This window comes from Pseudoliparis swirei, chromosome 22, assembly GCF_029220125.1.
Source record: "Pseudoliparis swirei isolate HS2019 ecotype Mariana Trench chromosome 22, NWPU_hadal_v1, whole genome shotgun sequence".
Taxonomy (NCBI): domain Eukaryota; kingdom Metazoa; phylum Chordata; class Actinopteri; order Perciformes; family Liparidae; genus Pseudoliparis; species Pseudoliparis swirei.
Window position 1 is genome coordinate 18,835,294 of NC_079409.1, and position 16,536 is coordinate 18,851,829.

Here is a 16,536-nt window from a genome sequence, read left to right on the forward strand (position 1 = left end):
TTCTTAAAAAAAAAGAAGAAAAATCCATTCCATGCAAATGGGCTGATATGGAATAATTAAAATGAGTTTTGCCAGTATTTTTCTGCAGTAACATTTGCATGACTTTAGATCTCGCCCGACTGATCTCCTCCAAGCTGAGGGGGAAAAATGTATGTTTTTGTGCGGCTCCCCCCAAAATTTACCTTGCCAGGCGAGATAATGGCTTATATTGTGATGTTAAAGAGGCTTGTATTTACAAAAAGAAACAAAGGCGAGCCGCTTGCCAGTCCTGGAGGACATTGATTAGGCTCTTCCTGTCATTTCCTATTCACACACTGTATCAGTGGCATTCCAGCTCATCTGCTTTTGTGCGCGATAGGGATCAAATAGATTTCCGCACATTGTCACAACGTTCACAGGTACGGAAATGTGAGGAGGAGGGGGTGGGGGTGGAGCAGCATGAATAGCCATGCAAACTTTGACTGAATAGCATATTCTTGCACTGTCTCCCTTTCCACACATGAAGTCTCTTTCTCTCTCTCTCTCTCTCTCTCTCTCTCTCTCTCTCTCTCTCTCTCTCTCTCTCTCTGTCTCTCTATCTCTCAAATCATTATTGCTCAGAAATATGAGCGCACATGCCCACAATCACATACCAAGGCACACATAGGCAGAAGGTACACAATTAAATATTTTATTTCACGTAAAAAAACGGTTGTATTTATTTCGCTCCTGCCACAACTGAAGCATTCATATTTTTGTTTGGATACATTTTTCTTCTTCTCTGCTTTTGGCACTTTTTACGCTCTCTAGTTGGCACACAGGAATGTGTGTGGTGTAAGAAACCATATACTCCATGTGAAGTTGTGCGACTTCAGAACTTAGTTAGCCAAAGTGTGCTTTCAAACATAGAGGGATGCTGGTGGCTGCACGTGTTTGTTTGTGTGTTTGTTGTGTGTGAGGAAGAGAGGTGGGGGGATGTGAGTGTGTGTGTGTGTGTGTGTGTGTGTATGTGCATGCGCACAAGTGTGTGTGCCCGGCAGCTGCACGGGGCCCCAGGGACGGGCCTGTGTAGATTGGGTCTCCTCAACCCACAGCTCATTAGTGGAGAGTGAAAGGAATCCACACAGATGGCTGTCAACGTTCAAAAAAGTCTGCATGCGTGAGACATGTCAATTGAGGTTTTAAGTTCCTTCTGCTCATTTCTGTGACATTGCAGTATTCAAGCGATATTTGTTTATTCTGCCCAAAAAGTACAAAAACACAGAAGCCTGGTGACATCTGAAAATGTGTTTTCTAATGAGCGCTCAGACTACTGAACAGGAGCCTGCACTTGTCATTCATCACCACAAATTACTGGTTCTAACTTGACATGTTTTCAGTGCTACAGATGACGGGCTTGTCTGTTCTGCAAACACCGCCAACCGGCCGCGTTTAAATTGCAATTGTGGCGTCGGAACAGTCCGGTGAGACGCCGCCGGAAAAATCAATTAGATTGTTTACCTGTCAGAGTTGGAATGGAGGCCGCGCCATTGCAGCGGGAGCTCATCATTTCACTCCTGCGCTGTCACCTGCTCTCCTCCTGGTATTCAATTAATGCAATTGAACACACAGTTGTGATACGGGCTACAGCGGGGGTTTGTTTGACTAATATCATAATAATATGGTTTACTGGAAACCGTATATGGAAATCTGCCCCATTTACCCCATAAAAAGTAAAAAAGGTTTTAACTGGCAGGATAAAAGCACTTTAACGTGTTGGATGTTTTCTGCTGTTAACATCGACAGTAAACACAAAATACATACAACTTCAAAAGAATATCCTCTATACTTTAACTCACACAAGCACTTGTAATTCAAATGTAGCCTGTATTCTGACAAATACTGCAAAACGAAGAGGTTGGCTGTTCATGTTTAGACTGATGTTCGGCATCAGCACTAACAGAGCTGCCGTGGTGCTTGAGGTGATGAAGACGGAAGCGTACAGTAGCTGGAGGAAACCATTAGATCTGTCGTAAAATCTCCAGCCGGCATCAGAAAATGTACAACAGCTGTTTTTTGACAACAACTCACATCAGGTAGGCGAAGAAAACCAATTTATAAAACAAACTGTTTGCGGATTAGGGATGACGTTTAAAATAAGAAATAAATAAAAAATACTTGAGGGAGAAGTTTACTTGCTCATTCACTGGTGTGGATTAAAAAGTTACTCTGAACCGAAGATGCCACTTTTCAGTATAATTGTACATAACAGCAATGTGAACACTACTTGAGCTGACCTACTTCTGGGGCTCAGAAACTTTTTATCCTGCAGCCAAGTCTAAAAATAACCCCCTGTGGCCACTTTTAGATGCATCTCAATAGTAACCCTGACACTTTTACAGAGTGCCAGTGACATAGTCCTGTTGAGCAGCAGCAGTCTGCAGCATCACTGGACTCTCCTCCACACGGAAGCCTCCACTTGGAAATGAGCGCACAATTAAAGTTGAACGTGGATTCTCAGTGCTAAACACGGCGAATACAATATCGCCACGTTATGCAACTGTGAGCTCAATAACTTGCAACACACAAATCACAGCGGCACAACTCGACTGGGAACGCTTGAATCTTTGCTTGTCCTGGTTCGGCTCGGGTTGCATATTAATACGCTTTGTGCGGGGGATCAATGTGAAGTGGCTCCCCCTTTAATCGTTCACTGTGAATGGCAGTAAAACATTATTCTGTGAACACAAATTGGCTTCATGTCCAAGCGGAAACCACACAGAGTTGTTGTCTTCTTTTCTTGGCCTCTTTTTCTTTTTCTTTCTCTTTTCTTTTTCCCCTCTGCATTGTACAGACGTTCCCTTTCTCGCCATACGCGTGGCCCCTTTAAGATGATTTGGAATTAGGGGGGCTTTTCATACAGCACATATTATGTAGCTTGGTGGGACTCCATGAGCCTGAATCAAAGAGGACAGCAGCTTGCGTGGAGCCACACAATAATGTGGCAGCCTGTGTTTCAGCAAATAAATAACAAATCCGCCGCTTACTGTAGCAGCCAATATAAAGTAACTAATTAAAAGATGAAAGGGGGGAGGGGGGCAAAGTCTTCCCAACAGTTTGAGGATGCTTTTTTCAGTAGAATGGTAACACTGGAGTCTTGGCTAAAATTAGTGTGACGCTATAATAAGGATCTAGAGTAGCTAACAGCGTTGATTTTTAGGTGTCCAAGGAGGGGCCTGACCATAATCTGTTGCTTGTGGAGAGAGTGCATTGGGGCCAAAATGTTGTCCTCAAGCTGACACCGGCCGCTGGGAACACACAACTGTCTCTTTTTCCCCCCTTTCTTCTCCGTTGAATCCATGGTCCCCTTACGCTCTCCACCTCCTCTCCTCCAGTGTTCCTCTTCTCCTCTCGGAGCATCTTGGGAGCGTTGAGCTCAGACAGCGGGATTAGTGAAGGATCCATATTGAGACGCAGATAATGTTTTTCTGAGCGCAGACTCCCCTGCTCTCCGCTGGCTTCTGCTTCGCTGATTAGAACTCCAAACTCCACCCGAAATGGCGATTTGTTCTTAAGCTGTTTTTCCCCTTTCTCACTTTCTTTCTCCCCCTCCCTTTGTTGAGCTGTTTTTGTCAGCCATCCCTCTAATTCAGCGCAATGAAGAGTCACAAGTAGGTCAAGACGATGCTGCAGCAACATGGAAGAACCGCAGGCTGTTTCAATGTGCCCTCTGGTCTTTCCCTCTCTACGTGGCTGGAGGTGGGTGGTGTTGCTCCAACTTTTCTTCCTCCACAATGCAAACCAATTTCAGGGTTTGTTTGAGTAGCAGCACCTTTACCTAACACGGACAACCGTCTTTCTTTTTTACCACAGCACTCCGAGTAGCATAGGTTCAGTGCACTGTAACACACACCTGAACAGTTGTGCACTTGTAGTTGAGGGAACGTGTGTGTGTGTGTGTTTGTGCGTGTGTGTGTGCGTATGTTGCTCGCTGCCTCACCTGCCTGTCATCGTGAGTGACAGGGGAAGTGGGGGGGGGGGGCATACAGGAGCCCAGCAGCTGGCTTCACACCTGCATAATCACACACACACACACGTCCATGTGTGGACCACGGCGTTCCCTTCTCCTTCAGTGGCACTTTACAAATCATTAATTTGTTCACTCTTGTTTGGCCATTTCCTTCCAGCCATGTGTCATTGAAATAATTCATATGTAAACACAGCAAAGGTAGAAATATATACTACTTAAAAACGGAGCTAACACACGTGACACGTGACTCGTCTCTGCTACTCGTCACGTGAAGTGCTAAAGCAAAGCCGTGAAGATAAAGCGCACTACATACATTTAAAGAGCTTTCTGGCCTGTTTAGTCTCCACTTAAACTCTCACAAGCATTTAAATCAAGCAAGTTGACATTTAAATATTAATAGTCTCCACTTGCGCACATGAAACAATTACATGTTTTGTGTGATTGTCAAGAGGGGTGAAAAAAGAGCCTCAGTTTCCGATTACACACACACACACACACACACACACACACACACACACACACACACACATGTTCAGTGCCGAAGCAGGGCCCGAGCAAATTTAATTTAGAGACATTCTCTCCTTCCCTCCACATCCTGGGCTTGTAAGACACTGAAGTGACTGTTCTCCGCCCGTGTAAAAGAACCCCATTATCAAAGCATTAAGATATGATTAAACTGACATTTTCTTAAGAAAACGAAAAGAGTTGGGAATAAAGGGAAGGAGAGAACTACATATTCCAGATCTTATCAAGATGTGGGGCGGCAGGGAGGAGGGTAGGGGGGTTTACATACTGATCTTTGAAGGAGCTTATTACAGAGCCAGCTCAGAAGACAAGCACAGTGGTGTACTGATCACAGGTATGCGAGCCCAATGCACCTGCTATCATTCACAGGGTGTCAGTCAGTGCTGAGGCCCCTGACTGACGCGCTGCAACCTGAACGCTTCTGGGGGCACGCTGCAAAAAATATCCAGCTCAACAAGCCGTCCAGCACCGAGTTGCGAGGAGAGATGATAACAGCCTCCCATTAGGAGGAAATCACTTGTTAACAGTGTCGCTTTGAAGTATTGTCACTTTGTAGAAAAGTCAGGACGGTGGAATTATAAAAATATGGATAACATAACTCATAAAGTTGTCTTTTATTTGGTAATTATATCAGATGTCTTTGAATGTATTCTAAATGTATGACATCATTATTCCATCACATTTTTTATGGAGTTGTCAATCAGAGGATTTCTGATAGAAGCTTCTTATATGAGGACATCTTTTTGCTTTTGATTCATTATTGAGGTCCTTACTTAACATAAAGCACTAATTTTGTTGAACAAAGTAAACTAAACTAAATCAGTGAAACCTTGTTTTAATATATAAAATCCACTCATTACTTACAATGCAATTCAATACGTTCTAACAATAATATAATTAGGGTTGCCAGCTTTCTCAGCACCGCATCATGGACAGTGTGCACTAGTTTATGTCTAGATGTCTGGGTATGGTGTAATGTGAATACTCTTATTGAATTAGTACTAGTCTATCATAGTAGTATTCTATAATAGTAGTAGATAGCTTTCCTAACATTGTATTATTACATAAGCTTATGTGAATGATCAAGGAAATCACAATTTGAGATGTAAAAGTGACGCCTGTCAATAAATGGCAGCAATTAAGACCAATTGAAAATAAATGTACTTTGGGAGGAATGGGGGGGGGGGAGGGGGGTCATCACTGTCAGTGTCTGAGCTCTGAATATAGTCACTGTCATCATTATATGTTTGCAGAAGGACACCAGTTACAGGCTAATACCAAAACCAAGTTGCAGCTTGAGAATGCATCGGAGCGGGCCGATGCTACGCTCTGATTGGCCAGCAAGGGCGAGACAGGGCAAGTGGACAATTAGCGAGTGGTCAATTGCCATGTAAATAACTCAATATCCTTATCAGGAAGAGTCGTATTACAACTGGTGAGCGCTCCATGTTGTTCATCATGGGATGGTATTTGTTCGAGAGGGACAATGTACATTGAATCAAGACCACACTAAATCACTTGTTAAGATGGACATTTCTTGCAGTGCTGACCAGGGAGTGAAGCCGCTCCCCCTTCTATTGGTCTTTCATCGTCCCCACAGACAACATAAAGCCTACAGGAGATACAGGGCTCGGGTGGTGTGCACCAATGACAGGATTTTCTTCTGAGGCCGAGGTATGCTCAGCATGTGATGTGAAATCTGTGTAATTTTTTGAAAGGCATCACACAATCAGGAGGAGTCAAAAGCTGTCGGGCAGTAATTGCCTTTTGGCCACAGACAGGATGTATAACACTTTGCAATCTTTCCCTGCAGATATGTCTAACAAATAAACCCAAGGATGAACTCTGCTCTATCTGTGCTGCCGGAATGTGCAGTTGTATTTACATATTAACCGAGTCACTTTCACGAATAAGCTATCCACCATGCATCATGTTAAGTCCAAAATGAAGAACAAAGGCTTTTAAAAGTAGAAGTTTAATAAAAAAAAGAAGATGATGGGCAAAACCTTGCCTGTATTTCCCTCGATAATATTAGTGTTTTTAGATTTCCCCATCCAAGATGATAAAGAATCCTTATGTACTTTACATCCCTACGCTTGATGTGGAGCCAGCTGCCATGTTGCGAGAGGAAAACAAGCAATATACTGTCAAAAGATCTGAACCGAGATGTAACAGAGACATTTGGATTTATAGTCTGATCAGGTTCCTTCTGCATGAGCCACATGCTACTTTTAATGATCACATCTCTTTCCTCTCTCGGAGCCCACTTTCAAATTTTTTTTTTTTTGTCCGTTTGCAAAACCTTTATTTCTCTCTTCTCTCTCTCACTGCCGAAGCACACCCCATCTCTTACAACCCAGCGGATGCTCTCATCGGGTTTGAGCTGTATCGTCATCCAGACACTGGGATGCTAAGTCAACAAAAGGAATCAGTGAGCAACATAATATGAAGCAAAAGCCCCCCCCCCCCCCCCCAAGACTCACAAAACGACCAAACTACACTCAGTGACATTTTTAAGGAGAACGTATTTTATTTCGGTTGTGGGTTAAAACTGTTTAAAACGTAACCACTTGGTTAGGTTTAAGCATCACAACTCTAAAGTATGTTGAGGAGACACAACGACTACTTGTTTATGTCAAAGCAACAAAATACAGTTTTCTTTATTTGTTATTGACCCGTCCACTTCACCCTTACTCCTGTGCGTTAATTTTGAAATACTTATTTGTGATGTGTCAAAAGTAAACGTGACTCCACAACAACAAACACATTTCCCTCGAAACCACACTCACAATGCAGTTGTGTGGGAATGTCATTTTTTGGATAAAGCCACAGTTTGGTGGGAAGTGAGGGAAAAAGGGGGCGGCGGGAATACAATGTCGCCGGTGTATTGAGCGGCTCGACGTGGAGCTTTGTTGCTGATTTCCACAGCTTCACTCAACACACTCCTGCTGAGTTAATAATCCTGACCTCTGCTTAATTAAAATAACAGACCATCCTCCACAAAGAAGAAGAAGAAGAAGAAGAAGAAGAAGAAAAACAAGCAGTTTGAGAATTATTCTAACCAATCACTAATTAAGATTTAGCACACAAACACAACAATAAACCTGTCGAGGAAGACGTATCTATTTTTAGAGCATGTTTGGAGGAAGGAGCAGCTGCGTGTGGACACTCAGGCTTCAACCAAGAGGAGCCCCAGTTCCTCTTCAGGGAGCAGAGTTACTGCTGCTCCAGAGAGTCAAACTGGTGCACATGGCGCCCGACGACAATTAGCATAACTGTGGCGCAGAAACAAATCCCTTAAAACGAACCAACCCAACAAGAAAATAATCACATTTACAAGTGCTTATTTAGGATCTGAGGGTGATGCTCCCCTTTCAGGAGACGGAGGCACGCCGTCGCTTCCTTAATTGCTCATTTTGTAGCGGTTGAGTGAGGTGAGCGGGGGCCAGAGACGCAGTCACAACACAGCGATGGTGTAATAACGTCTTCTTCTTTCTCGTCTCACATCTCGGGGGCCCGGCTGTCTCCATGCAGCGCTGTAATGCTGCAGCAAGGAGCGCTAAGAGGATATCATTATCGTGTGTTTTCAGAGTAAGCTGCAGTTTTTGGTAAAATATAATAGTGTTTTTTGTTGTTGTTTCCTCTCCTTTTCAGTTTTGCATTAAAGCTGGGTCAAGCCGACCCCTCCCATGGCCATTCTTTTCAAACGGAGCTGCCAAAGCGCCTCCTCTGCCACAAATGTAGCCAATATCGATGCCATGCTCAGAAAACTGATTGAAAAGAGACTTACATGTTTCAAAGCATGCTGGGAGCTGGGGGCCAGGCGCACGCCCAGAGCATTAAGGCTGAGATAGTCACCAGTATGCTATAAAAAGGCAACATATGCCCACAAGTCCGACAGTGCACCAATCAGTGCATGTTCTGATTCTGAAGATTTATATATACATATGGAATTGTATTTGTTATTTAGAAAAAAAATTGTCTTTCCTTTATTTAGTAAAAACACCAAATAAAGAACAACCATCGGATTTCTTTAACATTTTTAAGTGCTGCAATATTAAGCTGATAAATGAGGGTCACCAGACTTCTTTTGAGTGAAGCTCTCACATTTCTGTCACTGATCTGATTTAATAATCCATGTCGCTCCTTTCATTCTCCAAAAACCTTGCAGGTAAAGGGGGTCACATCATCTATATTTCAAAATAAAAAACGACTTTGAAGAACACAGCCAAGCTGGTAAAAGATTAAAAGACGTGACACTGCTGACTTTTAGGTTAATTAGCCAGTGTGAATTCTATGAATCCCCTTTTATTCTCTGATATTCAAATATCTCTTCTGAAAGTATCACCACCAGATTTGTGGAAAGCAGATTTTTAATTAGTCTCAGCGAAAGAGTAAGAAGTGTCTTGATTTCTCTAGCTGATATCTTTAGTTTATCAGAAGACGATAAAGAAGCCCTCCCCCCCTGCACCCCCCACACATTCATCCAAATCCCCAAAGAGCCCCATTGTTATTTCAATATACTGTTACTCTCTAAATCTGAGTGCATAATAGAAATTCTGCGGCGAAGTGTGGCGCTGCGCACCACGTTTGCATATTTATTCAGCTGTCATATCTATCTGAGCAGATCATCAGAGGAGATAAACTAAAGAGATGAGGGAATAATGGCTCGCTGAGAGGCTTGCGAATGACACAGAGGAGCGTTCCTGAAAGACACCAAGAACCGGGTAAACAAGACACACACTCAGAAAGTACTTCTACAAAGACACGCGACTGGAAGAAGAAGAAGAAGGAAAAAAACGAGCTGGCGGTTAATGATGGTGATGATGATAATGATAATGAAGATGCTGCTGCGGATGACATTTGAATGATGGAAAGTTTCTCAGGGGGCAACGAGGAAAAACAAACTTTTTAACTGATGAGAGAAAACGTGGATGTTGTTTTTGTTTTTCCGTCCACATGATAGAGAGCATCATGCATTATTTACTCTGTTCACGTCCAATGCTGACCTGCCTGCTGCATGAGCTCAGCCGGGTTTGAGTTCTGCAGAGAAGCAATGAGGCCAAAAGAAGCCGGATCACGGGGAAACCATTGGTGGAAAACATCCTGGAGAGAACACAGCTCCTGACATTGTGAAAGAGACCTCTGGCTGTACACACAAACAACCAAATGCATCATCATTTTGCTTTTGATTCGTGGACCATGCCTACTAAGAACTATTCATACACTCTGTCATATTCATTGAATGTGTGTGTGTGACTCTGTAATGCTTCCTTCTGTACACATGACATCCATTGCTTCATTCATTTGTGTACAGATTGTAAAGCCCACTGAGGCAAATTCATAATTTGTGATATTGGGCTATATAAAATAAACTGAATTGAATTGATTCACACTCGATACATCCGTGTATCACTTCTTAAAACAGGGTGCAGCGTGTGTTGCGCTTGTTGGAAACGAAAACATGTATTTTGTTTAATGTCCCTAAGGAGGGTATCGCAGGGACCCTCGTGTCAATGCATATGTACGCCCACTCAGTGGGGACAGTAGAGGACAGTTAATTGAACAATATCCAGGAAGTGACAAGAGGACACAGAGAGGAGGAACTCTGCTCAATGGTGCCATCTAGTGGAGACTCGGAGCTCCACACACAGTACAGTCGGAGCTCTCCCCCGCTGCTGAGGAAGTTTGGATAACAATTATCTGTTGTATTTGCATTAATGTGATTGCTTTGTCTGCAGAATCATCTGACTGCAATTATAAAGAGTAGCATTAAAACACTAATTAATTAACTCAATTGTGGCTAGATTGATTAATTCTAAACAAACATGAGATCGCAGCAAGCAAATGAGCTCTGGAGTGCCGATGCATCTGGGAGTGCTTCTGCAGAAGACATTTTGATTATCTGCAGACACATGTAGTTGCAAATCTTTTAATTACGACAAATAGATAGTGGGAGCCGGAGTCGGTTGTGCGACTACCCTGCTTGTTACACTTGTAATCATAATTTGGTCAGTTTTTTAAAAGAATGAGGGTGTAAATGTGGACTGTGTTTTTGGAAAAAAAATATTTTATTTTTTTGAGACAGTGATGGAGAGGCAGTGCAATTATTCCAAATGTGTGTGTGTGTGTGTGTGTGTGTGTGTGTGTGTGTGTGTGTGTGTGTGTGTGTGTGTGTGTGTGTGTGTGTGTGTGTGTGTGTGTGACAAAATGGGTCTTGATATCGAAAGTCATCACACAGAGAAAAAAGAGATAATCAAATCATGATCAAAACAAAAACAGATGGTCACATAAATCATCCATTCACATGCTGGACTGTTGCCTCTGTTGCAGAACAATGAATCACTCCCTATCAATGCTAGAATCAAAACATAAGGGCCGTTATGAATACAAAAAGCACCTTATTATTACATCCCAACACATTTCATAACGTGGACATTCTGTTCTACAAAAGTCAGAAGATTAATTATGTGAAATACACAGTTGTCATTAAAGAATGAAACAGGTTTTCATGATGATTCTTCTGACTTCTTATTCCAAAATATTTCCCTTCCGTCATATTTCTGCCAAGATTTCAGATTGTGAGGTGAAAATGTTCCTTTTTCCAGCGTACATACTTGCGTGCACCTTCTGTATCACACACATCGTGAACTCTTTAAAGGGAGCAGTCAGTCAGAGCTCCTTTTCTCGGTGTGCTGTCAGCATCTGCACATGCAGAAAAGCCTAATCAGAGAGATACCAGTAAAGTGCATGTAATACTTTAGAGATTTAATGCAGTTTTTAATTGGATAGAGGCCCATTATTTTTCAATACAGAAGGGGCACTGAGGCACATAAAGCTCTTGAATATTTTTGCAAATCGTGTTCAACAGCATAATGATTAACCATGGCACTAAATTTGCCTCACAAAATGAAAAGCAAACTTCATGCAAGGCGTAATTTAATTGTTTCCCTTCACATTTTCTGCCTCCCATTGTTGGAAGCTTAACATTTTTAGAGTCTGCTTAACAGCTGCCTTGTGATGCTTGAGCTGCAACAATGTGAGTGACAAATGTTTTGAAGTAGCTGCAGACTGCACTGTCTCCGTGGGCAAAGTGTCAGAGAACCTGACATCACTTTGTGGCGCATGTGACGCCTTATTACATGGTTGTATATATTGTTTTTTTTAATTATTTAGAGCTGCACATTGCATGCGTCATTCACTTGGTGCCTCACTTGACATTTAAAATGTATTCTGATTTTTCATTCACATAATCTGTTCACTCGCTTCACAATATTCCATCACAATCTGAGATGCATAAATTCCTAAATTCCCCATCAAACTTTAGATTACTCAATAAAATGAAAAAAATATATATCACGATATTAGATATTTAAAACATTTTATCTGAGGCTTTTTTCTTAGGCCTATATACCAAACAGATCACAGACGGGCAATTGTGTGGAGGTTTTTCTGGTTTTGTGCAATACAAATGTTTCATGGACAGAACTCCAGCTCACATCTCAACCTGAGGAGAACACTGCCATCTGGGCTGCAATTAGTGGTAATGCAATCCTGAGCCGCTCATTTGTTTGCATGAATATTCACAATCAGGTCGTCGGCTCACACATAACACAACAGAATGTGCTGCTCGGAAAAACACAACGATAGGAGGATTCAAATAAGTAAAGATATAAAAATCAAATAAATCAATTGTTAAAATAGGAAAGAAGGTAAATGCAGTGGCTACACACACACACACACACACACATAGTGTGAATTTAAAGTGACACAACAAATGAAAGGGACAGACACACTGTTTATGATATCCTGCGTTGTGCATCAGACAATTGATGTGACCAGCTGGCTTCACGTGATGAATCACCGGTTAATGTTTGGAGACTGTCGTCACACACACTCACATGGAGGGGAGAATCAGTGTGTTGGGCTGTGGATGAACTGCTCGTAGGAGGCTTTAGTCCCTCGTAGTACATGACAGGGAAGATCAAGTAGGTTGTGTCCTGGTTAGGGGGAGGGGGGGCTGTGCTAAACTTCCCCTTGTCTTTTTTACTGACTCAACAAAGTATCAACTTCCCTCTGTTCAAACAGGAGACTCATCTTCTGCTGGTTATATGATCGTCTCCCACGACAGGCGTTGAAAGACTTCCATCGTGCCAGGTGTGCATGGAGAATAGGGGTGGGGGGTATTTCAATTCAATTCAGTTTATTTTGTATAGCCCAATATCACAAATTACTAATTTGCCTCAGAGGGCTTTACAATCCTCATCCTTTACATCCCTGACCTTTAAGTGTCTGTGTGTGTGTGTGTGTGTCTAAGCCAGGGGTCCCACATAACTTTTCCCAAAAATAATAATTTGACCACTGCAGGTTAAAGACCCTGCATTCTGAATAAATTTCTCTCTTACCTAACATTTTCGCCATTATTCTGTTTTATTTGACAGGGGCTAGTCTAGGATTTGCGTGGATAGACTGAAAAAAAAATCAAAATGCGTCTCTGGTATTGTTCAGCCAAATGTGGAGGCGGGCCGTATCCGGATCGCGGGCCTAAATTTGGGGACCACTGGTCTAGGCTAATACAACCTTCCAGTAATGTAGGTCATCTGGTTCTCCAATTACCTCATCTTACCCAATTTAATCTCCTTTTTCATGCTTGTAAAGACATGTATTCACCCAATTTTTTTTCTTCTCCTTTCATCCTGTTTGATTAAAAGGAAAAATAGAGCTAAAATATAAGTTTTTGCCTAAGAGAAATAGTCTGGGGGGATTCGATTTAAAAAGAAATCTACTAGATAAGAGATGGAAAGAGCACACACAACAGAAACCTCCTCTCAACAACTAAAAACAGCTATAGAAATGCCAAAACGACAGATTCATAATCTGGCCCCTTTTCTCCATTCCAGATTACTTGTATCTCTAACACACATTTGGCTGTAGCCGCAGTGTGATGTGTGAAGTTTAAGCACAGGCGCCGTAAACAAACCTCTTTGTGGCTGATAATCTGCCTGAGCATATTATCTTATGTCACTTCTCTGTGCACGCTGTGCCCTTCTTATGCCACAGTTCTACCTTGTCAACGCTCGGGAGCTGAATGTGAATGCAGTCGAGAGAGAATGTGACATCTGTGTTGGTTTGTAATGCACGTTGAGGAAATAAAAATGATAACAGCAGCCTTCGTCTAAATCCAGCCGAATGGCAAGTTTCCTCATCCGGCACAGAGACTTTGGAGGAGATGCCATTGCTGCTTCGTTGGGTTTTCACTCCCTCTGATTACTCCTCTCATCTTATGTAAATCCTCTTAAGTCACATGTTATTGTTTATTGCAACTGTGAAGGTTAGGTGTTCCTAAACCCTGTGCGCGCGCTTATCTCACCAGCGCATGCATCTTTGTCTCGTTCCCGTAATACACTAATGGATGAGAAAAAGTTGTCTGGACTGATGCGGCGCCGACAACCAATCCACTGCAGTGGAATGCTAATCTCTCCCAGTGGCTAACAACTCTTCATGAAAGAGAGCCAGTCACATGCTCCAGGGAGATCACGGTATTATCAGAAGCCTGCTGCTGAATTTGGGGATTTCTTTTATTTATTTATTTTTAAAAACTGAATACAAACAATTCATGAACATACAGTCACTATTTTTGTCTCGTCAGCTCCTCTGTAGAGTGTTTGAACTGTTGTTGTCACAGGTTTACTGAATGACCACGATACTCATGAATGTGTGGGAAACAATGTACCAGTGTAGTTTGGAGGGAAAGGCATTTTTAAAGGAGCAATTTTTCATTTTATGAGTAAGTCATGATATGATGTCAAAATGTCTGCTTTCAAATGGTCGAAAGACTGATGGAGACAAAATGTATCATCCGTAAGGACAGAACTATTGCATAACTGAGGTGACATCCCTGGTTTCTGAAGCCCACCAGTTAGAGGGGGTCTTCTTTTAGGTTCAGGCTTCACTGGCGTTGCATTCAATGACTTTTAAGACAGTAGGTCGTCAAATGAGGAGGACAATTTAAGAGACTTCTACCTCCATCTGCCTGATGGATCGTGGAGGTCTCCATCGTGGAATATGCCTACTATGAACTATTCATACACTCTGTCATATTCATTGAATGTATTTTAACTCTAAATCTGTCCTTCTGTACACATTACATCTATTGCACCTGTCCATCCTGGAGAGGGATCCTCCTCTGTTGCTCTCCTGAAGGTTTCTTCCCTTTTTCCCCCTGAAGGGTTATTTGGGAGTTTTTCCTGATCCGATGTGAGGTTTTGGGGCAGGGATGTCTATGTGTACAGATTGTAAAGCACTCCGAGACAAATTTGTAATTTGTGAAATTGGGCTATACAAATAAACTGAATTGAATTGAATTGAATAATGTTGACATAGACCTTAAAGGGGATCACTGTTTTAGTGTCTGGTTTACATTCTTCATCATGACTTCCAGAATAATAAGACAATTAGAGTGACAGCCCCAGCCTCCACCAACCAGTTCAACTGCAGGGTCATCATTTAATTCATATATAACGCACATTATTCTGAGGGGGGGGGGGCTTTAGAGTGAACAAACAGGACTTGAACCCAGTGGGCGGCTGTCCGTGTCTTGTGCGAAATCAAACTTGGCATAAAAATATATCATATATATCGTAAAAATATGATAATAACCCATGAATGAGGATACATTGTATGTATCTTCCTCCCAGTATAAAATATTGATCAGGTGCAGTCACGTGACCCGAGGTCAGTTCGTGCTCACTAAGCATGCCGGTACCACTCGTCACAAGCTTATATCTTGAACATGCTTTAGATTCATATAGAGGGCTAATCACTCAGTAATGCATTATACTGAGAGGTGCCTCTCACAGGGCTTTACAATCTGTACACGACATTCTCTGTCCTTGGACCCTCGCATCAGATAAGGACAACTTATACCGGGGGGAAGACACGTGAGGGAGAACAGCTGAGGAGGATTAACATGAACAACGTGAGGAAACAATATCAATCTATATGACAGAAATGCTATACATATAATAACAGCAGTAGTATCGCAGAACTAATAATAGAACAATTATTACTTTTTGCTAGTTTTTCCTGATCCGATGTGAGGTCCTGGGACCGGGATGTCGTATGTAAAGCCCCCGGAGGATCATTTGTAATTTGTGATATTAGGCTACAGAAAATAAATTGAATTGAATTGAATTGAATTAATGGAACATGAAAGCATGCCGATGGAGAGGTAGAGGAGCTCAGTGTATCATAAGTCCCCCGGTCGTCTACGCCTATAGCAACGTATCCAGGGCTGGTCCAAGCCTGAGCCGGCCCTCAGCGTTCTTTGAAGAGGGAAGTCGTCCATGTGGTGAGGGTGTCTGCCCTGGCTCCCATTCTTCTTGTGGGCACTGTAGGAACCAACAGTAACCAGCATTTTGGAAGCGCTCTCGTGGAGTAATATATAATATTAGAGTACTATGAGCTCCATGAGATATAAAGGTGCCTGACCATTAAGGGCTTTGTAGATGAGTATAAAGGATTTTAAATCATATTCCGGATTTCACAGGAAACCAGAAAACAGAAGTTAAAACGAGAGTATGAGAGTTTCTTCTTTTCTTGTTTTTGGTCAGTAAACTTTATGCAGCATTCTGGATCAACCGGAGTGTTAAGAGATTTCATCAGCAGCCTGATAGTAAGTCTTTCTTTTTACATTGTAACAAAGGCAGTCCTTATTATTGACAGTGAAGTTGCAGGTGTGTCTGGCTTGATCGATAGATATGAATGGGTATCGTCATAACAATGAACATGTATGGATCGCCTCAAGAAAGCAATAGAACCTTGTGGAGCTTGTCGAGGATTCATCATTTGCATGTTCAAACTGGGATTGATCTGATAAATAGAGCTTAAACCAGTTTAGTGCGGTTGCTTTTTAGCTTACCAAAACCCAACTCTGAGACACTTCCGACCATAACTCAGCATTATAACATCCATGGAGGATGGTTATATTAGACTGCATTAGTGTTAACTGGCAGGCTAAACAG